At 44.4% G+C, this 27,561-nt stretch overlaps 1 protein-coding gene across 1 annotated transcript in view; it reads right to left on the bottom strand.

Moving 5' to 3' along the window:
* The window catches only part of MTMR7 (myotubularin related protein 7), a 94,514-nt gene that overhangs the window by 28,686 nt on the left and 38,267 nt on the right, over window positions 1-27,561 (bottom strand). The gene's annotated exons all lie outside the window — the stretch shown is intronic.

Raw genomic sequence — 27,561 nt, 5'->3', positions numbered from 1 at the left:
GTGTGTGGGCTTTCAGCGGACAGTTTCAGCGGACAGTTGGACGGACAAGGTTTTACGGAAATTCCGAAAAACTGTCCACTGAAACCTTGTTTCAACGAACAGTCCGCCCGTGTGTAGGCTTGTTCGTCAAACTAAGTTCCGCGCATGCTCAGAAAGAATTTTCAAGCCGAAAGTTATAATGCAGTGTATAGGACGTCGTATTTTGCGTCCCGTCGTACGTGCCGTTCACGTCATCGCGCACGGTTTCAGCAAACTGTTCGTTCGTCGTGTGTGGCCATGTCCGTCCATGCTAAGTTTGAGCGGACTGTTCGCTCAAACTGTTGGACGGACAAAGTTGGGCCAACAGTCCGCGCGTGTGTACGCGGCCTAACTAGTGTCGGGTGATATAGTTTATACCACATTTACCACTGACTAATGCAGAGTTGAAATGCAAGGAGATCAGCTAAAAGTAGTTGGATCTGTATGTGCGTTATAATTAAATCGAAATTTGTCAAAAAAAAAAAAATCGATTAATCGAACATGAAAATTTTAATCAGTAACAGCCCTAATTATATATAAAAATATAAAAGCTGTTTTGTGTGCATTGTCTGTCCAGTTCTGAGATTCTGACAAACACAGCCAGCCTGGTGACCTGACTTTACTCTACTGCAGTGCAACAACACAGATTGATCACCTTCCTGTCTCCAGCATGCTATTGTAAAATGAATAAATAGCAACTGACTGATGGGGTCATTTTTCTGCCTTTGTTGACATGTTGTGACCACACCTGATTGCCTCCTAATGCTGCTCCTTTAGCTCCAAGACCGAGTGCTGCTGAACAGGGAATACAAAAAAAGATTTTTTTTTAATGTATAATATATATACATATACATACACACACACATATATATATATATATATATATATATATATACATACATATATATATATATATATATATATATATATATATATATATATATATACACACACACACACACACACACACCCCACTTAAGTATGCATTGGGGTTTATTTACTAAAGCTGGATAGAAACCAATGGGCTTCCAGGTTTTATTACCAAAGCTTAATTGAACAAGCCGAGGTTAGAAGCTCATTGGTTTCTATGCAGCAGGGAGCCTGATTTTGCACTTTCCAGCTTTAGTAAATAAACCCCATTGTGTACTTAAAAGTGGGGTATGCCTGTATATATATTTGATCCCCTGCAGATTTTGTAAGTTTGCCCACTTCAGTGAGTAAAATAAGTATTTGATCCCCTACCAACAATATTTCTGGCTCCCACAGACTGGCAACAGTATGTGCTCATGTGCTACACGGCTTAGTCCTGTCAATTTAGGAAGGTGCTCCAAAGGACAACTGGTTATGTGTATAAAAGACACCTGTCCACAGAATCTTTTTCTTCCATTCAAACCTCATTATTATGTGCAAGACCAAAGCGCTGTCAACAGACATCAGGGACAAGATTGTAGACCTGCACAAGACTGGAATGGGCTACGAGACCATCAGCAAGAAGCTTGGTGAGAAGGAGACAACTGTTGAAGCGATTATTTGCAAATGGAAGAAATACACAATAACCAATCGATTGCCCTCGGTCTGGAGCTCCATGCAAGATTTTACCTCATGGGGTAAGGATGATAATGAGAAAAGTGGAGGGAGCCCAGAACTACACAGGAGGAGCTTGTGAATGATCTTAAGGCAGTTGGGACCACAGTCACCAAACAAACCATTGGTAACACAATATGCTGCCATGGATTGAAATTCTGCAGCACCCGCAAGTTCCCTTCCTCAAGAAGGCACATGCACAGGGCCTTCTGAAGTTTGCCAATGAACATCTAAATGATTCAGAGAAGAATTGGGAGAAAGTGCTGTGGTCAGATGGGACCAAAATTGATCTATTTTCGATTAACTCGACTCGCTGTGTTTGGAGGAAGAAAAAAGCTAAATGTACGACTCTAATGCCCCATACAAACCATCAGATTTTCTGCTGATTTTTTCCTTCCGGTTTACCAAAACCATGTAGTGAAAGGGCCTGGCTGATTGCATACAAATTGAAGCTCCTAAGGTTTGACCTCATATTATATGGTTTTGGTAAATCTGAAGGAAAAACTCAGCAGAAAAACTGATAGTGTATATGGGGCTTACAAAGGTGGAAACGTTATGCTTTGGGGCTGTTTCTCTGCTAAAGGTACAGGCTGACTTTGCCACATTGAGGGCCCAATGAACGGGGCCATGTATTGTAAAATCTTGAATGAGAACATACCCAAACATACCACCAAGGCAGCATAGTAGTGGCTCAAGAATAAGCACATTAAGGTAATGGATTGGCCTAGCCAGTCTTTAGACCTTAATCCTATAGAAAATAGGATAGAGGGAGCTGAAACTTTGAGTTGCCAAGAAACCGCTAAGAAACCTTAAAATTTAGAGTATATCTGTAAAAAGGAGTGGACCAAAATCCCTCCTGAGATGTGTGCAAACCTGGTAACAAAACTACAAGAAACGTCTTACCTCTGTGTTGGTCAACAAGGGTTTCTCCACCAAGCACTAAGTCATGTTTTGCTTGGGGATCAAATATTTATTTTACTCACTGAACTGCAACCCATTTCCTAACATTTGTATCGTGTTTTTTTTCTGGATTCTTGATTGATATTCTGTCTCTATCATTTAAAATACACTTTTGATAAAAAATATAGACCCTTCATTTATTTGTAAGTGGGCAAACCTACAAAATCCGCAGGGGATCAAATAATTATCAAAAAATGATTATCCCCACTGTGTATATGTAATATATATCTATATTGAGTAGCCAATAGAGACGGGCTCAAGCTGGATCCTAGTCCCAACCCACCTGCCCGATCCCACCAGGAAGCCGACACTGCACAGTGCTAATCACAGACAGTGAGACATTTCCCAGTCTGTGCAGCAACAGACTGGGAAACGTCTCACTGCCTGTGCTTAGCGGAATGCAGCGTCGGCTTCCTGGTGGCATCAGGCAGGTGGGTTGGGGCTAGGTTCCCAAAAACACCTGATCTCATCTCTAGTAGCCAATATTGGTTGATTTGCTGGATTCAGTCCACTTTTTTTACATTCTAAATATTTTATTTCTTAATAAGCATATAAAAAAACATATTATATATATAGATATATATATATCTAGGGACAGCAGAAAATGTGTGAACCCCTTGCTATATTAACTCCCAGCACCTGATATTCTAGGGGCCTTTCCTCATTTACTGAAAAAAAACTACTCCACCAATTGTACCCACAACTTCCAACTTGGTTCCAACTATGTGGCTGCCGACCAGATTTAGGATTACCTTTAAACTGACACACAATTTTCATCAGATTCTGCTGTCCTTCTACAGGTTAACTAAACAGAAATCAGACGGCAGTGTATAACCTAGCAAAAGTACAAGAACCAGGCTGTAGTAGTAATCTACATATATTAAAGCGGAGGTCCACCCTAAAATGGACCTCCGCTCATCGGAATCCCCCCCCCCTCCGGCGCCACAATCGGCACCTTTCAGGGGGGAGGGGGGTGCAGTTACCTGGATAATCCAGGTAACTGCACCCACTTCCGGGCTAGCTCTCTGCGGAAAGGGGCGTACGTTACGCCCCTTTCCGCAAGCGCCCGCCCCCTTCAGCAAGTGCCCCGCTGCCTGCTGGGAAACACACAGCTCCCAGAGGCAGTGGGGACCGTCCGGATTGCGCCGCGCGGCTCGCGCATGCGCAGTAGGGAACCGGGAAATTAAGCCGAAAGGCTCCATTTCCTGATTCCCATACCCAAGATGGCGGCGGCACGAGCGAGCGATCGGCTTCGGGTGCCGACATAGCGGGCGCGCTGGACAGGTAAGTGTCACTATTTAAAAGTCAGCAGCTGCAGTATTTGTAGCTGCTGGCTTTTAAAAAAAAAAAAAAAAAACGCGGAGTCCCGGTGGACTCCCGCTTTAAATATTGACACCTAGGGATGGTAACTTATGTCTCTGCCCAGTCATTTTTAAATAGTCCTACAAGGAGACATCCGCATCCGGACATAAGTAATATTTTTAGAATAACATTAGATCTGGAACACTCCTAAAAGTTTTACCAAGAATTAATAACATGGACAAAAACATGAAAAAAAAGTGACAATATATAACTAACGTACTAAACTTAAAGCTTCTGCACAATGTATCCAAACAGAAAGCATCACGCTGTGAAAAGCCGACATCAGAGAGATATTTAGGGTAAATGGAAATGGCAAGAATCCCCTCCTGCTGTGTGGTCACCTTGTCCTAGGACAAGTTACATTAAAAATGCTTTGACGCTGACAATCCACAAGAACGGCTTAAAATAAATAGCATTACAACTTGTCTTTATCCGGATTTCTATGAAACAAGGATATACTAATGGGAATTTATAAAGAACTACGAGTAGAAAGAAAAAAGACACATTGTCTTACAAATGCCAATTTTTCAGTTTTCCCACTGCTGGTCATCAAAAGAAATGCAATATAAATCACGCTTATGTGATAACCAATAAACCTTGGTTTTATGTGAAAATGCACCATCTGTAGTTACATACATGACGGCAGGTAGTATGTGCTGAAGACGAGTGTAGAGGGTATGATGGCAGGTAGTATGTGCTGAAGAAGAGTGTAGAGGGTATGACTGCAGGTAGTATGTGCTGAAGAAGAGTGTAGAGGGTATGACGGCAGGTAGTATGCGCAGGAGAAGAGTATAGAAGATATGACAGCAGGTAGTATGTGCGGGAGAAGAGTGTAGAGCAGGGATATGCAATTAGCGGACCTCCAGCTGTTGCTAAACTACAAGTCCCATCATGCCTCTGGGTGTCATGCTTGTGGCTGTCAGAGTCTTGCTATGCCTCATGGGAATTGTAGTTCTGCAACAGCTGGAGGTCTGCTAATTGCATATCCCTGGTGTAGAGGGTATGACAGCAGGTAGAATGTGCGGGAGAAGAGTGTAGAGGATATGACAGCAGGTAGCATGTGCAGGAGAAGAGTGTAGAGGATATGACAGCAGGTAGTATGTGCAGGAGAAGAGTGTAGAGGGTGTGACGGCAGGTAGTATGTGTGGGAGAAAGTGTAGAGGGTATGACGGCAGGTAGTAAGTGCTGAAGAAGAGTGTAGAGGGTATGACGGCAGGTAGTATGTGGAGAAGAGTGTAGAGGGTATGACGGCAGGTAGTATGTGGAGAAGAGTGTAGAGGGTATGACGGCAGGTAGTATGTGGAGAAGAGTGTAGAGGGTATGACGGCAGGTAGTATGTGGAGAAGAGTGTAGAGGGTATGACGGCAGGTAGTATGTGGAGAAGAGTGTAGAGGGTATGACGGCAGGTAGTATGTGGAGAAGAGTGTAGAGGGTATGACGGCAGGTAGTATGTGGAGAAGAGTGTAGAGGGTATGACGGCAGGTAGTATGTGGAGAAGAGTGTAGAGGGTATGACGGCAGGTAGTATGTGGAGAAGAGTGTAGAGGGTATGACGGCAGGTAGTATGTGGAGAAGAGTGTAGAGGGTATGACGGCAGGTAGTATGTGGAGAAGAGAGTAGAGGGTATGACGGCAGGTAGTATGTGGAGAAGAGTGTAGAGGGTATGACGGCAGGTAGTATGTGGAGAAGAGTGTAGAGGGTATGACGGCAGGTAGTATGTGGAGAAGAGTGTAGAAGGTATGACGGCAGGTAGTATGTGGAGAAGAGTGTAGAGGGTATGACGGCAGGTAGTATGTGGAGAAGAGTGTAGAGTGTATGACAGCAGGCAAATGAGGAAAAGATGATCCGCACTCCGGTGATTGCTCTTAAAAAATGTAGCATTTATTAACAAGCCACAGTGACCAAAGGTTGACGCGTTTCAGCCTATAAGGCCTTAGTCATAACCACCAGAGGTTATGACGGCAGGCAGTATCTGCTGGAGAGGAATTTTAAAGGTATGACAGAGGGTCCAATGTGCTTAAGAGTAGTGTTGAGAGTATGATAGTAGATAGTATGTGCTGAAGAGTCTACAGGCTATGATGGCTGGTAGTAGGTGCTGGAGAAGAATGTAGGTGGTGTGGCAGCAGGCAGTATGTGCTGGAGAGGAGTGTAGAGGGTATGATGGCAAGCGGTAAGTTATCATTACATTACTACATACTGATCAAATCAGGATTTAGTACATTCCTGTTGCTTAGCACTACAGTCCAGAAAAGTACAGCCATGGCTAAAGTGCGTACCCTTTACAAAGGGCAGAGTTTACCAAGTACCCCCAGGCGTGGGTCACAATATGCTAAAAACACTTGACAAGTACATTTATAAGCTGCATCCCTTGATGGAGTAAAAACAGATGGTTTTATATAATACATACCATAGTTTCTGATTTGCGTAACATACTGTGTGATTTATTATGAACAATATTACTGCTACTTTTTACTTACTATTTCCTGAACCCATCATATACAATTTTATACTGTAGCATGCAATCCCTCATTGGATAAGGTAATATTTTATGATAACTATGTAACAAAAACATCTCAATGACCATAGCAATTTAGGAAAAGATTAATATTAAAAGTGGTTGCTAAAAAGTTGTGGTTGAATGAATAGAGGTGTAATTGGAGAAGAGTAAAGACTGGATTTTTTTTCCTAAGCTTATTACCAGTGTTAGGTCGTACACTGCAGCAGAAAGTGGTTACTGAGAGGTTATGTGTAATTCTTCACCCGATCTATCCATTTGCACTAGACTAATCGATTGGCATCCCAATCTCCAGGTATTGCAGTTTCCTCACACACTCCAAATACATGCTGGTAGGTTAAATTGTTCCCATCCAAACCAGCCCTAGTATGTGTGTGCATGTATGCATACAGTGGCAAAAATAATTATTTGATCCCCTGCAGATTTTGTAAGCTTGCCCATTTACAAAGAAATAAAGAGTCTATGTTTTTTTTTATCATGGGTGTATTTTAAATGATAGAGACAGGATATCAACCAAAAATTCATTAAAAAAAAAAAACACGTGAGTAAAATAAGTGTTTGATCCCTCTACCAACCAACAATAATTTTGGCTCCCACAGACTGGCTACAGTATGTGCTCATGTGGTACATAGAGTAGTCCTGTCAATCTGGAGCTTCATGCAACATTTTGCCTCATGGGGTAGGGAGGACTACCAGAAAAGTGAGGGATCAGCCCAGAACTACATGGGAGGAGCTTGTGAATGATCCCAAGGCAGTTGGAACCACACATGCCAAACAAACCCAAACAAAATATTGGTAACACAATACGTTGAAATCCCACCTGTCCCCCCTCAAGAAGGCACATATAGAGGCCTGTATTTGCCAATAAACACCTAAATGATTCAGAGAAAGATTGGGAAAAAGTGGTGTGGTCAGATGTGACCAACATTTAGCTCTTTGGCATTAACTCGACTCGCCGTATTTGGAGGAAGAAAAATGATGACTATAACTCTAAGGCCGTGTACACACGCGGGGACTGTTCGCTCAACTTTGTCCGTCAAACAGTTTCAGCGAACAGTCCGCTCAAAATTAGCATGGACGGACTTGCCCACACACGACGAACGAACGGTTTGCTGAAACCGTGCGCGATGACGCGAACGGCACGTACGACGGGACGGAAAATACGACGTCCTATACACTGCATTACAACTTTCGGCGTGTAAATCCTTTCTGAGCATGCGCGGAACTTAGTTTGACGAACAAGCCTACACACGAGGGGACTGTTCGCTGAAACCAAGTTTCAGCGGACAGTTTTTCGGAATTTCCGAAAAACTTTGTTCAGCAGACTGTTCGCTGAAACTGTCCGCTGAAAGCCCACACACGGGCGGACTGTCCGCCGAAACACTGTTCAGCGGACAAAGTTGGGCGAACAGTCCCCGCGTGTGTACGCGGCCTAAGAACACCATCCCTACAGTCAAGCACGGAGGTGGAAACATTATGCTTTGGGGCAGTTTCTCTGCTAAATGTATTGGCGACTTTGCCACATTGAGGGGCCAATGGATGGGGCCATGTATTGTAAAATCTTGAATGAGACCTTTCTTCCCTCATCCAGAACACTAAAGATGGGTCCAGGATGGGTCTTTTAGCAGCACAATGACCCAAAACATACCGCCAAGGCAACAAAAGAGTGGCTCAAGAAGAAGCACATTAAGATCATGGAGTGGCATAGCCAGTCTGCAGGCCTTAAAGTGATTGTAAAGTCTAGTTTTCCCTATAAAAATAACAAAAATGTTATACTTACCTGCTCTGTTGCAGTGGATTTGCACAGAGCAGCCCAGATCCTTCTGTTCTCAGGTCCCTCTTCTGTGCTCCTGGACCCTCCCTCCAGTTCAGTGCCCCCAGAGCAAGCAGCTTGCTCTGGGTGCACCGGAGCAGAGTCACAGTTCCCTATGTGCATTCAGACACAAAGCCCCGACCTGGCCCTGCCCCTCTCTCCCCTGGTTGGCTAGGTGACTGATTGACAGCCAATGGCGCCACTGCTGTGTCTCAGCCAATCATGAAGGCGAATCTGGATGGCTGAGGCACTCGTGGACATCGCCAGACAGACAGGGACCTCAGGTAAATGTTAGGGGGGCTGCTGCACACAGAAGGCTCTTTATCTTGGTGCATAGAATGCATTAAGATAAAAAAAACATTCTGCCTTTATAACCCCTTTAAGTCTAGAGAAAATTTATGGAGGGAGCTGAAACTTCAAGTTGGCAAACAACAGCCAAGAAACCTTAAGGATGTAGAGAAGATCTGTAAAGAAAAGTGGACCAAAATCCCTCCTGAGATGTGGGCAAACCTGGTCACCAACTACAAGAAACATCATACCTCTGTGCTTGCCAACAAGGGTTTCTCCACCAAGCACCAAGTCATGTTTTGCTTGGAAATCAAATACTTATTTTACTCACTGAACTGCAACTCAATTTGTATCATGTGTTTTTTTTCTGGATTTTTAGTTGATATTCTGTCTCTATCATTTAAAATACACCTATGTTAATTATAGATCCTTCCTTTTAGGTGGGCAAATTAACATCTGCAGGGTATAAAATAATTATTTCCCCTACTGTATGAGATAGGGACCTTAGATTGATAATTCCTTGAAAAGCAGGGGACTGATGTAAATGTACAACATATGTAAAGTGCTGTGTAAATTGTCGGTGCCATATAAATATCTGTAATAAATAAATATCTTATATGTATCCAGAGTACTCTATGAAAAAGAAATGTTCTAAAACAAGAAATGTAGGCATAGGAAGGAAAGGAAATGGAAGCAAAAGAAAGTCACGCTGTCACTGCCAAGCTAAAGAAGAAATATGTACCGTATTTATCGGCGTATAACACTAAAATCGGGGGTGCGTGTTATACGCCGATCCCCCGCCCTTCCTAACCTTTTCTGCCGCTCTCGGCGGCTTTAAGTTATTTTCGGCCGTTCTCGCCGAGAAGGGCCGAAAATAGGCGAGAAGGGCCGAAAATAGCCGAGAACGAGCGCCGCCGAGATACACAGGACATCCGCTCTGTATCTCAGCGGCGCAATTTTTAAAATGGCAAGGAGAAAAGCCTACAAGGCTTCAATGGAAGGCTGCAGTGGAAGACTGCAGTGGAAGACTGCAGTGGAAGACTGCAATGGAAGACTGCAATACAATGCAAGGCTGCAAATGACTGACAAGGCTGCAATTCAAGGCTGCAAATGACACTGACAAGGTTGCATTGATGGGCATTTAAATGTAAGTTTTTTTCCTTAAACTTCCCTCCTAAAAGTTTTTTTCTTTTAAATTCCCTCTTAAACTTGGGGTGCGTGTTATACACCGATAAATACGGTATATGCCCTGTAAATACGGTATATGCCCTGTATGAAAACATGTTCAGGTCCACACTTTTCATTTTATATTATGGATCACACTAGCAGCTATGACCCTTGCTTTCTTTTTTTTTTTTTTTTTGTGTTTCAATAAAGAGAACCAAACTCCATGTGAACCATCAGACCTAAGTCTATAGAGAATTTCTTATGCATCATCCAGAACCATTCGCAGAGACCCCAAGGTCAAAGACGCTAAATCAAAGTCACACAACTTTTTTTCATACAAGGTCAAAACACAATTGTCAGGAAGTCGGAAGTCCCGAGCAGTCAATTCCAGGTATAACAACTGTAATTGTATATTATCTTTGGAATATTTTTAGATGCATATACATACATACATACATATATATATTTATATAAGAAGGACATGGCAGTCTGTGCTCCTTGGAAATGAAATATTCACATAACATAAAAAGTAGTAACAATACATAACTGTGACATCTTAAAATTTAAAGCTTCCGCTAAAGGGAAAGCGTCACGCTGTGGAAGGACTTCAGAAATATGGATAAAAATGAAATGATGATTCATGATTTGACCTCCTGCAGATTGCTCGCTTCTTTCTAGGACAATAAGTTAAAAGGAAGGGAGAATATCTGACATTTCACAGAACTGAAATCATACTGTACAGAGCCCAGCGGCTGCATGCAGCTTATGGGAAGCATAATTTCCAGTGGGAAATTATTATGGACAGAGCTGGAAGAAGTAAAAAGATTTCAGTATGTTTTATGCTCAGCTCATTATTTCAGTACTGCTATATCATGCAATGCCACAAATACAATTTTACTAATTCTGCCTATATATCAATAAGTAACTGCTAATATCTAGTGAATTTGGGCTTTCATTAAAGTAAACTCCAAGAAAACTTAATTAATGCAGAAGTCCAGGCTAACAGCTAAATTCACAGTTTAAAGGAGAACCCTGGGCACTTGATCAATTATAAAAAACGATGCAGCTTATAAGGCTTGTTTCAAGGATATTCATGAGAAAGATTTGAAGTGGTTGTAAAAGGCAGAGTTTTTTTTTTATCTTAATGCATTCTATGCATTAAAATAAAAAGCCTTCTGTGTGCTCCCCCTTAGCCCCCCTAATACTTACCATCCAGCGATGAGCACGAGAGCCTCGGCTGTCCGGGATTCTCCCTTCTGAGTGGCTGGGACAGCAGCAAAGCGCCATTGGCCAATGAGGAGCTTAGGGCTGGGCCAGGCCGTGGCTCTGTGTCTGACTGGCTTGGCTCGGGTGCCCCCATAGCTAGCTGTTTGCTGTGGGGGCGCTCAACAGGAGGGAGGGGCCAGAAGCGCCCAAGAGGAACCTGAGAAGAGAAGGATCTAGGCTGGTCTGTGCAAAACCACTGCACAGAGCAGGTAAGTAGAACATGTTTATTATTTTTAACAAAAACAAAACATGACTTTAGTATCATTTCAACAAAGTATTAAGGGTTCTTGTCACTCCAGCCCCATATTGTGGGTGGGCACACCATGTACCCCGCAGGACAAGTAGTGACCACTAGTCTTACGATGTACGTGATGACATGAACGAGAGGGTTGGCAACATGACCATTTGGAGAACAGCAAGAAGAGAGGCAACTACAAAAACAAGGAAACAGGAAGATGCAAGCACCTAGTGCATTGCCGCAAATAATGTATTTGAGCAAATAAAATGGATAAAAATAGTTTTTAAATAAAACTTTTTTTTTTTTTTGCAATAATGCACTAGGTGTTTGCGCCTTTCTTTAAAGTGGTTGTAAACCCCTACAACACACTTTTTGCTACAGGTATATTTTTCAGTTTATTCTGAGACTTATTCTGAGCGCTGTACTTACTGTTCACATGTTTTCATCCTTTGCAATTGATCTATTGCTGTGCTAGCTGCTTTTTTACATTGATTGCAGACAGGGCGGTATATTTTCTTTATATCTTTTCACATAGTATGCTATGCATACTAGATCATTATGCCTTTGTCTTGCAGGTTTTTTTTGTCCTAGGGTTTACAACCACTTTAAAAACCTTTACAAGTTATCAGTTTAGAGTGATTTGTGAAATGGGGTCCTGGAATTATTGCTCTCACTCTGACGTTTTGGGGCAATACCTCACATGTGTGGTGCAATCACCGTTTACATATGTGTGCCAGGCCGACATGTGCATTTGCCAGTATGTGCGCGCCTACATTTTTTAAAAATCCTTTTTATTTAAAAAAAATGTTTTCACACTGTAAAAAAAAAAAAATAATAATAATAATAATAGTTTCTTCATTTAACCTAACAAGGGGACAGGCAATTCTTCTTGTAATAAGCTTTGAGCAGGTAACAGGTACTCTTTATGGAGACATCTGGGGTCTCTTAGACCCCTGATGTTTTCCTTGCCATTCAAAGCAACTAACCAAGCACAGATTGTGCTCAATAAGCTGCTTCCCTCACTGGAACAGCTACAGAATGACAGCTTTGAAATCATTCAGAAGCATCATTAGCAGCACAGCAAAAGTGATTAGGCCGCTATAAAGTCAATTGCTGGCAGAAAAAAAAAAATTGTAAAAAAAAGGATCATAGCTGTCTGTTATAACCATTATATGTACAGTATGTTGGTCAGTAAGTAGTTGATGTAGACCAGTGATGGCGAACCTTGGCACCCCAGATGTTTTGGAACTAAATTTCCCACGATGCTCAACTGCATAAGCATCATGGGAAATGTAGTTCCAAAACATCTGGGGTGCCAAGGTTCGCCATCACTGATCTAGATTATTTCACACATCACTATTAGAGAAAGCAACATGAATGCTCTGATTTGTGTTCACAGCAAACCTGCCTAAAGTGTCTCTGTCACAAATAAAATCACAGAGCCTGTCATTTCTGAAACCTCCTTAGAAAACCGTCAGGATTACTTCCTGCCAGGGACCTAACATTCTCAGACGCTTGTCTGTATTAAAGCCAAACAGTCAGGCAGCTAGAATTTTCACAAAATGGCCCAATAATGGCCAATCCATGCCCATAATTAACCTCCAAGGGGCGGAGAGAAACGTGTTGGGGGCGTGTCCTGCTGAGGCTGCCATTCATCTCACTTCATGCACATGGGTCTGCTTCATGATGTGCAGCTTATGGATCTTTCCCTTTGACAATGCCCCCCTCCATACTTTTCTCATCAAAGAGTCACCGGGTGCATGAATTACATCGGCCATGTTTTTTTTTTTGTTTTTTTTTAAGCACTTGATTAGATGCAGAGGCTCCAAGACCCCAGATTTTCTGCAGGTTTTTGTCTTCAGATTTACCAAAACCATATAATATGTGGTCAAACCTTAAGAGTTTAAATTTTTTATGCAATCATAAATTTTGTAAATCTGAAAAAAATCTAATAGTGTGTATGGGGTCCGGACAGGGGCGAACTGACCATTGGGCCACTCGTTCACTGCCCGAGGGCCCCGTGCCACTAGGGGGCCCATCAGGGTTGCCAGCCTCAGTAAAACCAGGGAAAGTATGTAAAAATCTGTGTTTTTTTTTTACATCCGTCTCTGAAATGTCCCTTACCAACATCCTTTTGGTCTAAAAATCCAGAGATTATAGCTGCCCCAACTCTCCAGTACCTTATCAGCCAATAGAAACATGTCTGTGTATACTCTGTTTGTGTATACTGTGTGTGTGTTTGTGTATACTGTATGGCCCCATAATGTCTGATTGCCTGGGGGCCCCATGAATTGTCAGTCCACCCCTGGGTCCGGCCCATCAGAAGCGGGTGTGAGACCTGTTTTCCGATTGGCTGCCCAGGAGGAGGCAGGGAACAGAAGCTGCCACCGTGATGACCCGTGGAGAGCCGGGGGAACAGGAGGCAGCTGCTGCTGTCGAGCAGGGAAAGCCACCGTTGCCACTGCTTGCAACTGTCAGCCTTGCAATGCCTCATGGGACTTGTAGTTTCACAACAGCTGGAGGGCTGCCAGTTTCAAACCCCTGCTAATCTTTTCAGGGGGAACAGCAGGATGGTGAAAAAAAGCAACTTCGCCTGTGAGAGGTCTGCGGAGGACTTGGACTACACACACGTCATGATCCTCGCTCTACCTAGGCAATATAAACACTGCTACTTCTGATCTCTTTCTGAAAATGCTAGTTGCCTGGCTGTCTTTCCGGTTGAATATGTTTTGAGCCACTAGCCTGGAACAATTATGAAGATCAAGTCCTTATGAATATATTTGCTCCATATCTGTGACTCCAAGTATTGAAACCAGAGGGTCAACCATGACAGCCAGGCAAGTAGCATCTGCAAAATCAGATAATGATCATCTAATGTCTAGGGACACCTTTCTGTGTATTCATTCTTGCCAATGAAAGGAGAACTTCTGATCTTAGGCAGGTCTATACTGAAGCTCTATAGTGCAATGACTGATATATGTGGAAAGTTTGGACACCCTTTATGAAGGTATTTCATTCATGTACTACCTGCGGTTAGACTTGAGATCCAAAATGAAAGTGAACTAATGTGATCTGTTTATCTGACACGCCAAAGGTTACTGACGCACGTCCTTCTAAAATTAGTCCCGTAGTCCTGCTGGTGTCACTCTTCACCCAGATCAGGTTACCTGAACGTCTTGGATTTCTTACTAGCCTGAAAACAGCTACACACTACATGGTGTATAGCTCAGACATTCAACATACAGCAGTCAAAAACAATTCCTTGAACTAAGGCTCAATTTTTTTTTATCAGGACAGCAAAATGGACACAACAGACATATTATAATCTATGATCAATGGAAAAAAAAAAAAAAAAAAAAAAAAAGAAGCGGGCCTAAGTTTGAATCCCAGGATATGATCTGCATTGAGTTTGCATGTTCTCATGTCAGAATTTTTTATTTTTTTTGTATTGGGGGGAGTGACTTTCCAGCATGAGCGTTCAACAGAAGCCGGTGGGTGGTTAGACCAGCTTCTGTAGGACAGACAGTAGTACACACAGAGCGGGTGACACACAAACACATCACATCCAAGTACCTTTTTTCTAATTGGTATATAGCTGTCACCTGACCCAGATCTTTCTCAGCCTGTCTGCAGGTAAACATAAGCAGGAGGAGCTTCTAGTCCTCTACTGCTGATCACATATTTAAAAAAAATAAAATAAAATAAATAAAACAGCCTTGGGATACAGAGTAAAAATAAATAAAATAAACTATTTTAAATTGTCATACAAATATTTATTTGAAATCAAATCTTTATTATTTTGTGGAAAAAACATGGTGTGGGCAGATTTCTGCAGGTCACACTCCTATCGCCAGGGAGGTGAAGCCACCATTAATCTACATGTATTATCCGACCCCCATTGTATTTAGCTGGTTAGTGAGCATAGAGGAAGAGGGAGGGAGTGGCCTATCATTTTACCACTGTGTATACTCCCACATTTGTGACTCTTTAGTCACATTGGCTAATCAGATGCGATGGGAAGAAAATACTCAGTGTAGAAACTCACTGAAAACTGAGCATGTGCAGAGTTGCTACCACAGCTACAAAATCCCTAGCTGAATTTGGGACATGGAGCAGAAGGTGGAGATAAAGAGGAGCAGGATAAACCAGTTTTTTTGCAGAACACAGAAAACTAATCTCATAGTGACTAAGTGGGTAAAAACAGTATGTAATACACCATTTATTGGTCCTTTTTCTTTTTTATGATGCAGGTTTAGGGACACTATACAAAACAGGGTCAGTCAGACTGAAAAATTAACTTTATCACTAAGAACATGAAACACAATGAAAACTGAAAGCCAAAAGACAACATGAATGTGGCTGCCGGGAAGCTGCCATAGTGTAGACCTAGGGCAGTGATGGTGAACCTTGGCACCTGATGTTTTTGAACTACATTTCCCATGATGCTCAACTACACTGCAGAGTGCATGAGTATCATGGGAGATGTAGTTCCAAAACATCTGGGGTGCCAAGGTTCGCCATCACTGACCTAGGGTAAAGGACAGTGATGTAGTGGTTAGCACTTCTGCTTGGCAACACTGGGGTCATCGGTTCAAATCCCAACCATGATGCTACCTGCCTGGAGTTTTCCTGTTCTTCCAGAGCTTGCATAAGTTTCCTTCCACACTCCAAAGATATGCTGGTAGGTTAATTGGCTCCCGTCTGTATGTATAATTGTGAGTTAAGCTGACCCTACATGGTTCAACGGGGACTTTTGATCCATGTATGGGGACAGTTTTTCAGGTTAATGCCATTTGATCAGCAATGCAGACTAAAGCCATCGGAGTCGATTAGTGTATTCAGACATTGGGGAAGTCTCTATCAGAACATGGGGGAATAAGATCAGTTTTTTATTTGTTCAACCCGCCGGTTGAACAAAAAAAATAGAATTGTCTATGGGCTGCTTTAGGGACCTTGGACTGTAAGCTCCTTGAAGCAGCGACTGATGTGAATGTATCATTTATATGAAAAGCGTTACGTAAATTGGCGGTACTAAATAAGCGCCAATAATAATAAAAGAAAAAACGAATGAATGAAACAAATTCTGCCACTGTTGATCATTCTATCTTCAACATGCTTGTTGTCTTGATGTCATGCTCTAAATAAAACACAGTGTAAGCCCCGGTTCACACCAGTGTGGATTTGAAGTTGTGCTACTTCAAAGCCAAAGATCAGTGCGATTTCATGTGCAGCTTGCTGACATCTATCAGATGTCCATGCACGTCACACTGAAATTGCACAGAAATAGTGCAGGAACCTTTTTCAAAATCGCTGCAACTCAATAGGTCCATTGCCGCAAATGGGGTGCGACTTGTCATGCGGCTTTGAACTGTCAAGTCCCATGACAAGTCACACTGGTGTGAACCAGGGCCTAAAGGAGGTTCCTGCATTCACCAGAGTGAATGGCAACAGTGTAAATAAATAGTAACAGCAATTCCCGCACAGTATAAAGTGTTTCCAATTCAGTGAACAGGAATGAATTTTTGTTCTTGTTCATGCAGGAACCACAGTTGCTATTTACACTGTTGTCATTCACTCTGGCAAACGCTGGAAACCTCCCTAAGGCTGGGCTCACACCATCGGTGAAGCGGCTCGCAGCAGGGGTCCGGTGCGTCCCTGTTCACCGATTCCGGCCCAAATTAGGTAATTTTTTGCCTGAATTTGGACCTGTAATAGATCCAAAGAAGCACAGGACTCTTCTGCAGTGTGCTCGACGGCCGCCCTTGAGGTGTGAGAACCGGCTGCACTGAGAGCCGGTCACACTCTCCTGTCATGCGAATTGGATGTGAGGAAATCCACATCCAATTTGCATAAGTGTGAACCCAGCCTTAGGCCCCTTTCACACTGGGGCGGTGCGGCCGTCGGCGGTAAACGCCGCTATTTTTAGCGGCACTTTACCGTCGTTTTAGCGGCGTTCTGCGGGCGCTAGCGGGGTTGTTTTAACCCCCGCTAGCGGTCGAAAAAGGGTTAAAACTGCCCGCAAAGTGCCGCTGCAGCAATGCTTTGCCAGCGGTATTGCCGCGCTGTCCCATTGATTTCAATGGGTAGGAGCGGTGAATACACCGCTCCTTCGCCGCTCCAAAGATGCGGCTAGCAGGACTTTTTTCACCGTCCTGCCAGCGCACCGCTTCAGTGTGAAAGCCCTCCGGCTTTCACACTGGAGTGAAAGAGGCTGTTTTTTTCAGGCGCTACACAGGCGCTATTTTTAGCGCTGTAACGCCTGAAAACCGTCCCAGTGTGAAAGGGGCCTAACACTGTTTTATTCACTACGTTATCTGATATTTGGGGGTTGTAGCAGCTTCCGTGTAACCATTTGAAATATTAAACGCAAGATCAACCATCTTTAAGCTGCACTACTATCTTTAATGTCTATGGATAGCATGCTCACACTCTTGTTTCAAAAGCTTAGCTTATGTACCTAGAACAGGTAATCAGATAAAGAGTTCAGACTCGGTTTTGGATTAGGGGATTAGCAACTCAATGTCTCGATGCCACTGGATAAGAGCCAGGCGACTAGCACTTTCAGAAAAAGTCAAATTCAGATTCCCCATTTCTTTCAAAACAGGTTTACTATAAAAGTGAATTCGTGTTTTGTCCATTATTCAACAGGTTTTCTGTAACCACTTGCCGACCGCGCCACAGCCGACAGCGATGTCGCGTTTTCCTGGGTGGACATCCACGGGGCGCGCTCCCGCAAACATCCGTGAATGCCGGGTCTGGAAGACCCGGCGCATCATGGATAGCGGTAAACAGCCATGTGATACCATGTGATCAATCCATCATGTAAACAAACCAGCGTGATGTCATGACGCCGGTTCCTCCCTCCCCTCTCTGTACCGATCGGTACAATGAGAGGGGAGAGGCGGAGAGATAGCAGAAGCGCTGTGGGCACTACACATCCAGCTCACAGCTCACAGCTGCTCTGTGCCAATACTCTCCCCATACTTTACAATACTCTGCCAACAAATTTTAACAGAAACAAAGATTTTTTTATTATTATTTTTTTTACAGAATTTTCAGTCTTTTTTGATTTATAGCGCAAAAAATAAAAAAAGCCAGCGGTGATTAGAGCTGCAACTAACGATTCGTTTGTCTGTCGACTAATCTATCGATTATTTTTTCGATAAGACCCCTTTCATACTGGGGCGGTGCAGGCGTCGGCGGTAAAGCGCCGCTATTTTTAGCGGCGCTTTACTGTCATTTTAGCAGCGGTATTCGGCCGATAGCGGGCGGTTTTGCCCCCCGCTAGCGGCTGAAAAAGGGTTAAAACTACTCGCAAAGCGCGGCTGCAGCGCCGCTTTGCCGGCGGTATAGCCACGCTGCCCCATTGATTTCAATGGGTAGGAGCGGTGAATACACCGCTCCAAAGATACAACTAGCAGGACTTTTTTTACCGTTCTGCCAGCGCACCGCTCCAGTGTGAAAGCCCTCCGGCTTTCACACTGGAGTGAAAGGGGCCACTTTTTTCAGGCGCTATTTTTAGCGCTGTAGCGCCTGAAAAACGCCTCAGTGTGAAAGAGGCCTTAGTCATCGACTAGAACGATTCTTTTTATTTATTTTTTTACTTAATCTAGTGTGTTCTTTTTGTGATTAGATAATTAATCCTTTGGATAACTTTACAAAAAATTATAAGTACAACTTCTAATATAATATTTCAACTTTTATTAAATTTTTTCCAAAAAATAATAAATATGACCAAAAGAAAGCTCTATTTGTGTGAAAAAAGGACAAACATTTCATATAGCTGAAAGCTGAAAATTGCTCTGGTTAGGAAGGGGGTTTAAGTGCCCAGTGGTCAAGTGGTTAATGGACACCCAACCTACCCACCCCGCCACTGTGTCTATTTGCCTTGCGCTTGCTTTTTCTCCACTCCATTCAGCTGCCTGATGTGAAGAGGAATACATGGTAATAAAGACTTTCTAAACCTTTTTTTTTTTTTTTTTTTTTAATACCCTTAACCGCTTCAGCTCCGGAAGATTTAACCCCCTTCATGACAGTATGGCACTGCCTTATTTTAACTGACAATTGGGCAGTCATGCCACACTCTACCCAAATAAAATGTTTGCCTTTTTATTTCCCCCACAAATAGAATTTTCTTTTGGTGCTATTTGATCACCTCTACGGTTTTTATTTTTTGCGCTATAGACAAAAAAAACGACAGACACTTTTGAAAAAAAAAATATATATAGATTTTTTACTTTCTGCTATAAAACATATCCAATAACAAAATGTAAAAAATAAAAAATAAATAAAATCACATTTCTTCATAAATCTAGGCCAGTATGTATTCTGCTACATATTTTTGGTAAAAAAAAACTCCCAATAAGCGTATATGGATTGGTTTGTGCAAAAGTTCTAGTGTATACAAACAATTGGATATTTTTTTTTTTTTTTTTACTAGTAATGACATCGATCAGCGACTAGCGGGACTGCGATATTGCGGCAAACAAATTGGACACCTGACACTTTTTGGGGACCAGTGACAATAAAACAGTGATCGATGCTAAAAAAAAAAAAAAATGCACTGTCACTGCACTAAAGGGTTAACTGTGTTCCTAGGGAGTGCTTACTAACTGTGGGGGGGGGGGGGGGGGTGTTATACTGGGGGAAGGTAAAGATCTGTGTTCCTGCTTAGCAGAAACACAGGATCCGTACATTCCTGTCTGACAGAACAGTGGTCTGTTTTGTTTACATCGTGTCCCCGAATGATCGGCGGGTCCCGGTGGACATCGCGTCTGCCGGACCCACTGATTGGCATCTGCTGTGTCCAATCACAGCAGGAGTGGGTCGCTGTGCACGCCTCTGGACCCAGAACTGTCAGATAACGTACTAGGTACGTGATCTGGCACAGAGAGGCCGCCCTGCCGCAGTATATGTGCATGGGGCAGTCCGTAAGCAGGTAAAGTACCTTTCAGGTCTTAGGGAAATGCTCCGTTGACCTGGTGATTAATGTAGTACTCCCTAACACTGGTGGTCAGTAAAATACCCTCTTACAATAGTGGTCAGTGAAATGCTCTCTTGAATGGCAGTCAGCATAGTGTCCCCTTACACTGGTGGTCAATATAGTACCCCCCTTACACTGGTGGTCAGCATAGTGTCCCCTTACACTGGTGGTCAATATAGTACCCCCCTTACACTGGTGGTCAGCATAGTGTCCCCTTACACTGGTGGTCAGTGAAATACTCCTTACATTGGTAGTCATAGAAGAAGGGCCCCCTTAGAGTGATGATCACTGGATAAAGCACACCTCTACACCAGTAGTTAGCGGGAGAAGGCACCTCTTACTAATAGTCAGTGGGAAGAATGCTCCTTAGATATTTAGCGGAAAGTATGGCACTTACGTTGGTGGTAAGTGGGAAGAATGTCCCACTTACAGATAGTTAAAAAGATAATTGATGTCAGTGGTTACTTTTCTGGGAGCCAGAAATTGCTCATCTCTCAAGAAACCCCTAGCAATCTTTTGAGGAAACCTATTTGAGAAAGGCATTATAATCTCTGACCAGATCAACTTTAAGCTTACACTGGGTTTGTTTCTTTGTTCACTGCTCTGGCAGGTAAATAGGGTGGTGGGGGAAAGTAGAAAAATCCATAGAAGCAGTGTGGAAAGGAGGAAGAAATTACGTGAGCCTATTGCCTTGCCCTGTGTGACAAACATAAGTTCACTTTCTTGGCTTTTTCAAATACCGTTTGAAATGAATGAAACCCAAAACTTAGCTGTCGAAATGCATTAGTCTATGGGGAGGGCAGATCTTTCTACTAAACTCTGGCCATATTCAAAGCGAATAGGTAAGCTATTGTCAAAAAAGGGCATGGTGAGCTGGGCACTGCCATAGGAGACATTTAACAAAGCAAAAAGTTTTTCTGTAGAGCTGGAAAGGGACCTATGGCAGCTGGGGTCATGTGGCACCTTTAGGGCTAGTTTAGACTTCAAAACATGGCTTCGGACAGGCTTTGTTAAAGCTCTCTGAATGCCAGTCAAAGCCCCTTAACTAAATAAAATGGTTAACTTACAGTCACAGTCCTGTTAACACCTTGCTTTTGCTTGGTGCTTAGATAAGGCTTCGGTGAGGCTTCGGTGGAGCTTCAATGGTGCTTCAAAGAGCCTTTGGTGAGGCTTTGAGCGAGCTTTGCCAAAAAATTCTATGGAGGCTTTGAAGACGCTTTGAAGCACCACTAAAGCTACATGGGGTATAATTTTTGAAGCAAAGCCAAAGCAAAGCAAAAGCAAGGTGTAAACAGGACTGTAAGCAACCATTTTATTTAGTGACAGGGGCTTTGACTGGTGTTCAGAGAGCTGTCACAAAGCCTGTCTGAAGACTTGTTTTGAAGCAAGTGTAAAATAGCTGTTAATGTGTGTTGAAGCCGAAGCAAGTGTAAATGAGCCCTTACAGTGCTGGAGAACTGAAATAGGACAGATGAGGTGGCAAGAGCTGGCAATGGTGGTGAGGGTGTGGGTGCAGCCCATCACACCACAAGCCACAGTAATTTAGTGCAATATAGCACAGTATAGCAATTAATTCTCTCTATACAGGCTGTCAGCTCTTCCTAAACTACTCCAAAAAAGCATTGACAAACAGCTGCTGGAACTATTAATCAATATTATCGATAATGAAAATCTCTGAAAACGATGATTATTATCGATTAGTTGATCCGCACCTTCCTCCCTGCCGGTCCGTTAGAATCCAACGCGGCAGCGCCACCATATGTGACCAGGCATTCCCTCGCTGACGTCAGCCCCCCACTGATATTCTCACCCCCGCCCGCTGCTGCCTTGAGGGGGACAGAGAGGCAAGAAGCAGCCATAAGAGCAGAGCTGCACACTGTCAATACAACTCAGTACAGTAGTACATTCAATTCTAAGACAAGTGCCCATGATCCAAACGTATTTATGGGTGCGGCAAGTGCCCCATCATTGGTTTTCCTGGGAGGGGGGGGGAAATAGTGCCCCATTGGTGTTCCTGGGGGTGGGGAGATAGTGCCCCATCGTTGGTGTTCCCAGGAGGAGTAGTGCCCCATCATTGGTGTTCCCGGGAGGAGTAGTGCCCCATCATTGGTGTTCCCGGGAGGAGTAGTGCCCCATCATTGGTGTTCCCGGGAGGAGTAGTGCCCCATCATTGGTGTTCCCGGGAGGAGTAGTGCCCCATCATTGGTGTTCCCGGGAGGAGTAGTGCCCCATCATTGGTGTTCCCGGGAGGAGTAGTGCCCCATCATTGGTGTTCCCGGGAGGAGTAGTGCCCCATCATTGGTGTTCCCGGGAGGAGTAGTGCCCCATCATTGGTGTTCCCGGGAGGAGTAGTGCCCCATCACTAGTGCTCCCAGGTGAAATAGTACCCCATCATTGGTGGAATAGTACCCGGTGGAATAGTACCCCATCATTGGTGTTCCCAGGAGGAGTAGTACCCCATCATTGGTGTTCCCAGGAGGAGTACCCCATCATCGGTGTTCCCAGGAGGAGTAGTACCCCATCATTGGTGTTCCAGGGTGGAATAGTATCCCATCACTGGTGCTCCCGGGTGGAATAGTACCCCATCACTAGTGCTCCCGGGTGGAATAGTACCCCATCACTAGTGCTCCCGGGTGGAATAGTACCCCATCACTAGTGCTCCCGGGTGGAATAGTACCCCATCACTAGTGCTCCCGGGTGGAATAGTACCCCATCACTAGTGCTCCCGGGTGGAATAGTACCCCATCACTAGTGCTCCCGGGTGGAATAGTACCCCATCACTAGTGCTCCCGGGTGGAATAGTACCCCATCACTAGTGCTCCCGGGTGGAATAGTACCCCATCACTAGTGCTCCCGGGTGGAATAGTACCCCATCACTAGTGCTCCCGGGTGGAATAGTACCCCATCACTAGTGCTCCCGGGTGGAATAGTACCCCATCATTGGTGCTCCGGGGTGGAATAGTACCCCATCATTGGTGCTCCCGGGTGGAATAGTACCCCATCATTGGTGCTCCCGGGTGGAATAGTACCCCTATCATTGGTGTTCCCAGGTGGAATAGAAACCCATCATTGGTATTCCCGGGTGGATAGTACCCCATCATTGGTGTTCCCGGGTGGAATAGTACCCCATTATTGGTGTTCCCGGGTGGAATAGTACCCCATCAGTGGTGTTCCCGGGTGGAATAGTACCCCATCAGTGGTGTTCCCGGGTGGAATAGTACCCCATCATTGGTGTTCCCAGGAGTAGTACCCCATCATTGGTGTTCCCGGGAGTAGTAATGCCCCATCATTGGTGTTCCAGGGTGGAATAGTACCCCATCACTGGTGCTCCAGGGTGGAATAGTACCCCATCACTAGTGCTCCCGGGTGGAATAGTACCCCATCACTAGTGCTCCCGGGTGGAATAGTACCCCATCACTAGTGCTCCCGGGTGGAATAGTACCCCATCACTAGTGCTCCCGGGTGGAATAGTACCCCATCACTAGTGCTCCCGGGTGGAATAGTACCCCATCACTAGTGCTCCCGGGTGGAATAGTACCCCATCACTGGTGCTCCCGGGTGGAATAGTACCCCATCACTGGTGCTCCCGGGTGGAATAGTACCCCATCATTGGTGCTCCCGGGTGGAATAGTACCCCATCATTGGTGCTCCCGGGTGGAATAGAAACTAGAGGTCGACCGATATGGGTTTTTCTCTGGCCGATGCCGATGCCGATATTTAGAAATCATGGCGGCCGATTGCCGATATATGATGCCGATTTTTTTTGGGCCGATATGTTAGGCCGATTTTATTTTATTTATTTATTTATTTTTAATCCCCCTTGATCTAACACACCTTTCCCACTGTGGCGTTTTAAGGCGCTTTTGGGCTAAAAATAGCGCCTGTAAAGTGCCTGCAAAATGGCTCCCCTGCAGTCTGTGTGAAAGACAGAGCAGCACGTTTGGAGTGGTGTATACCGCTCCTCCACCACTCCTGCCCATTGATATGAATGGGCACCACTGCCGAAGCGCATGCAATGCGATTTGGCAGCAGTGCTTCATGGGCGCATTTAACCTCTTCCTTGGCCGCTAGCTGGGTTATATGTGCCCCACTAGCAGCCAAATAGCACCGCTAAAATGATGGTAAAGAGCCGCTAAAACTTGCGTTTTACCATCAACGCCTGCCCGCTCCAGTGTGAAAGCAGTCTTCATAAGTGATACAGAAAATTTCTTACAGTTAAACATTTATTAAACAAAACAAACCTCCAATCAGTTTACTTGTATGTATGATTTAGATAAAAAAAAAATTATATATATATATATATATATATATATATATATATATATATATATATATATATATATATATATATATATATATATATATATATATATATATTTATTAAATAAAAACAGGTAGTCAAAACTTTTGGACAAAAAAAAAAATGGGCTAAGTTTACTGTTTTTATTTTATTTTTATTTTTTAAATGGTGTATTTTTTTTCCCCAAAAAATGCATTTGAAAGACCTCTGTGCAAATGCCGTGTGACATAAAATATTGCAACAACCGCTATTTTATTCCCTAGGATCTCTGCTAAAAAAATATATATCATTTTTGGGGGGTCTAAGTGATTTTCTGGCAGAAAATACAGGATTTTTACTTGTAAGCAACAAGTGTCAGAAAAGATTTAGTCTTTAAATGGTTAAACTGAGAACTTCTACACACTGAGATGACTTAATTCATTCAAGTGTAAACATTGTATCATTTAGTTCTTTTCTTGGCAGCCTGCCCAGAGAGGAGGAAAGGGTTGCTATGACGACTCAGTCAACTTAGACTGACTTCTATACAGAAATCATTTCAAAGTCCCGCTGTAGTTCTAAATCGGCTTTTTATCAGCACAAATCGGCCGATGCCGATTATTTAAAAAACGGCAAATATCGGCCGATATATCGGCCGGCCGATATATCGGTCGACCTCTAATAGAAACCCATCATTGGTGCTCCCGGGTGGAATAGAAACCCATCATTGGTGTTCCCAGGTGGAATATAAACCCATCATTGGTATTCCCGGGGGGAATAGTACCCCATCATTGGTATTCCCGGGGGGAATAGTACCCCATCAATGGTGTTCCCGGGGGGAATAGTACCCCGTCATTGGTGTTCCCGGGTGGAATAGTACCCCGTCATTGGTGTTCCCGGGTGGAATAGTACCCCGTCATTGGTGTTCCCGGGTGGAATAGTACCCCGTCATTGGTGTTCCCGGGTGGAATAGTACCCCGTCATTGGTGTTCCCGGGTGGAATAGTACCCCGTCATTGGTGTTCCCGGGTGGAATAGTACCCCGTCATTGGTGTTCCCCGGTGGAATAGTACCCCGTCATTGGTGTTCCCCGGTGGAATAGTACCCCGTCATTGGTGTTCCCCGGTGGAATAGTACCCCGTCATTGGTGTTCCATGGTGGAATAGTACCTCGTCATTGGTGTTCCAGGGTGGAATAGTACCTCATCATTGGTGTTCCCGGGAGGAATAGTATCCCATCATTGCTGTTCCCGGGAGGAATAGTGCCCCATCATTGCTGTTCCCGGGAGGAATAGTGCCCCATCATTGCTGTTCCCGGGAGGAATAGTGCCCCATCATTGCTGTTCCCGGGAGGAATAGTGCCCCATCATTGCTGTTCCCGGGAGGAATAGTGCCCCATCATTGGTATTCCCAGGTGGATAGTACCCCATCATTGGTATTCCCAGGTGGATAGTACCCCATCATTGGTATTCCCAGGTGGAATAGTACCCCATCATTGGTATTCCCAGGTGGAATAGTACCCCATCATTGGTATTCCCGGGTGGAATAGTACCCCATCATTGGTGCTCCCGGGTGGAATAGTACCCCATCATTGGTGCTCCCGGGTGGAATAGTACCCCATCATTGGTGCTCCCGGGTGGAATAGTACCCCATCATTGGTGCTCCCGGGTGGAATAGTACCCCATCATTGGTGCTCCCGGGTGGAATAGTACCCCATCATTGGTGCTCCCGGGTGGAATAGTACCCCATCATTGGTGTTCCCGGGTGGAATAGTACCCCATCATTGGTGTTCCCGGGTGGAATAGTACCCCATCATTGGTGTTCCCAGGTGGAATAGTACCCCATCATTGGTGTTCCCGGGGGGAATAGTACCCCATCATTGGTGTTCCCGGGGGGAATAGTACCCCATCATTGGTGTTCCCGGGGGGAATAGTACCCCATCATTGGTGTTCCCAGGTGGAATAGAAACCCATCATTGGTGTTCCAGGGTGGAATAGAAACCCATCATTGGTATTCCCAGGTGGATAGTACCCCATCATTGGTATTCCCAGGTGGATAGTACCCCATCATTGGTATTCCCAGGTGGATAGTACCCCATCATTGGTATTCCCAGGTGGATAGTACCCCATCATTGGTGTTCCGGGGGGGGGAATAGTACCCCATCATTGGTGTTCCCGGGGGGGGGAATAGTACCCCATCATTGGTGTTCCTGGGGGGGGGGGAATAGTACCCCATCATTGGTGTTCCGGGGGGGGGGGGGGAATAGTACCCCATCATTGGTGTTCCCGGGTGGAATAGTACCCCATCATTGGTGCTCCCGGGTGGAATAGTACCCCATCATTGGTGCTCCCGGGTGGAATAGTACCCCATCATTGGTGCTCCCGGGTGGAATAGTACCCCATCATTGGTGCTCCCGGGTGGAATAGTACCCCATCATTGGTGTTCCCGGGTGGAATAGTACCCCATCATTGGTGTTCCCGGGTGGAATAGTACCCCATCATTGGTGTTCCCGGGTGGAATAGTACCTCATCATTGGTGTTCCCGGGTGGAATAGTATCCCATCATTGGTGTTCCTGGGAGGAATAGTGCCCCATCATTGATGTTCCCGGGAGGAATAGTGCCCCATCATTGATGTTCCCGGGAGGAATAGTGCCCCATCATTGATGTTCCCGGGAGGAATAGTGCCCCATCATTGATGTTCCCGGGAGGAATAGTGCCCCATCATTGATGTTCCCGGGAGGAATAGTGCCCCATCATTGATGTTCCCGGGAGGAATAGTGCCCCGTCAGTTTTTCTGGAAGGGGGAATAGTGTTGCCCCATCATTGATGTTCCTGGGGGGTTTCTTGTACTATAAACCCCATCATGGCAGGATACCTGTATATGATCTGTGTATACTTGTGTAACACTTTGTTTTTTTTTTCATTATTTTAAATAAACAAAAAAAAATGCATATTACGTTTTTTTAAATGACACAATGTATGTTGCCCTTTAAGAGGCAGCTCGCGGGCGCCCGCCAGGAGCTCTATGACCACGATCGCGGGTCCCACAGACCCAATGTTCACGGGGATACCCACGTTCCTCTCACGGAGTGGA

Source organism: Lithobates pipiens, unplaced genomic scaffold, assembly GCF_037356315.1.
Source record: "Lithobates pipiens isolate NorthernLeopardFrog02 unplaced genomic scaffold, aLitPip1_a1.2 Scaffold_13, whole genome shotgun sequence".
NCBI lineage: Eukaryota > Metazoa > Chordata > Amphibia > Anura > Ranidae > Lithobates > Lithobates pipiens.
This window is presented reverse-complemented; position numbering and strand designations above follow the sequence as displayed.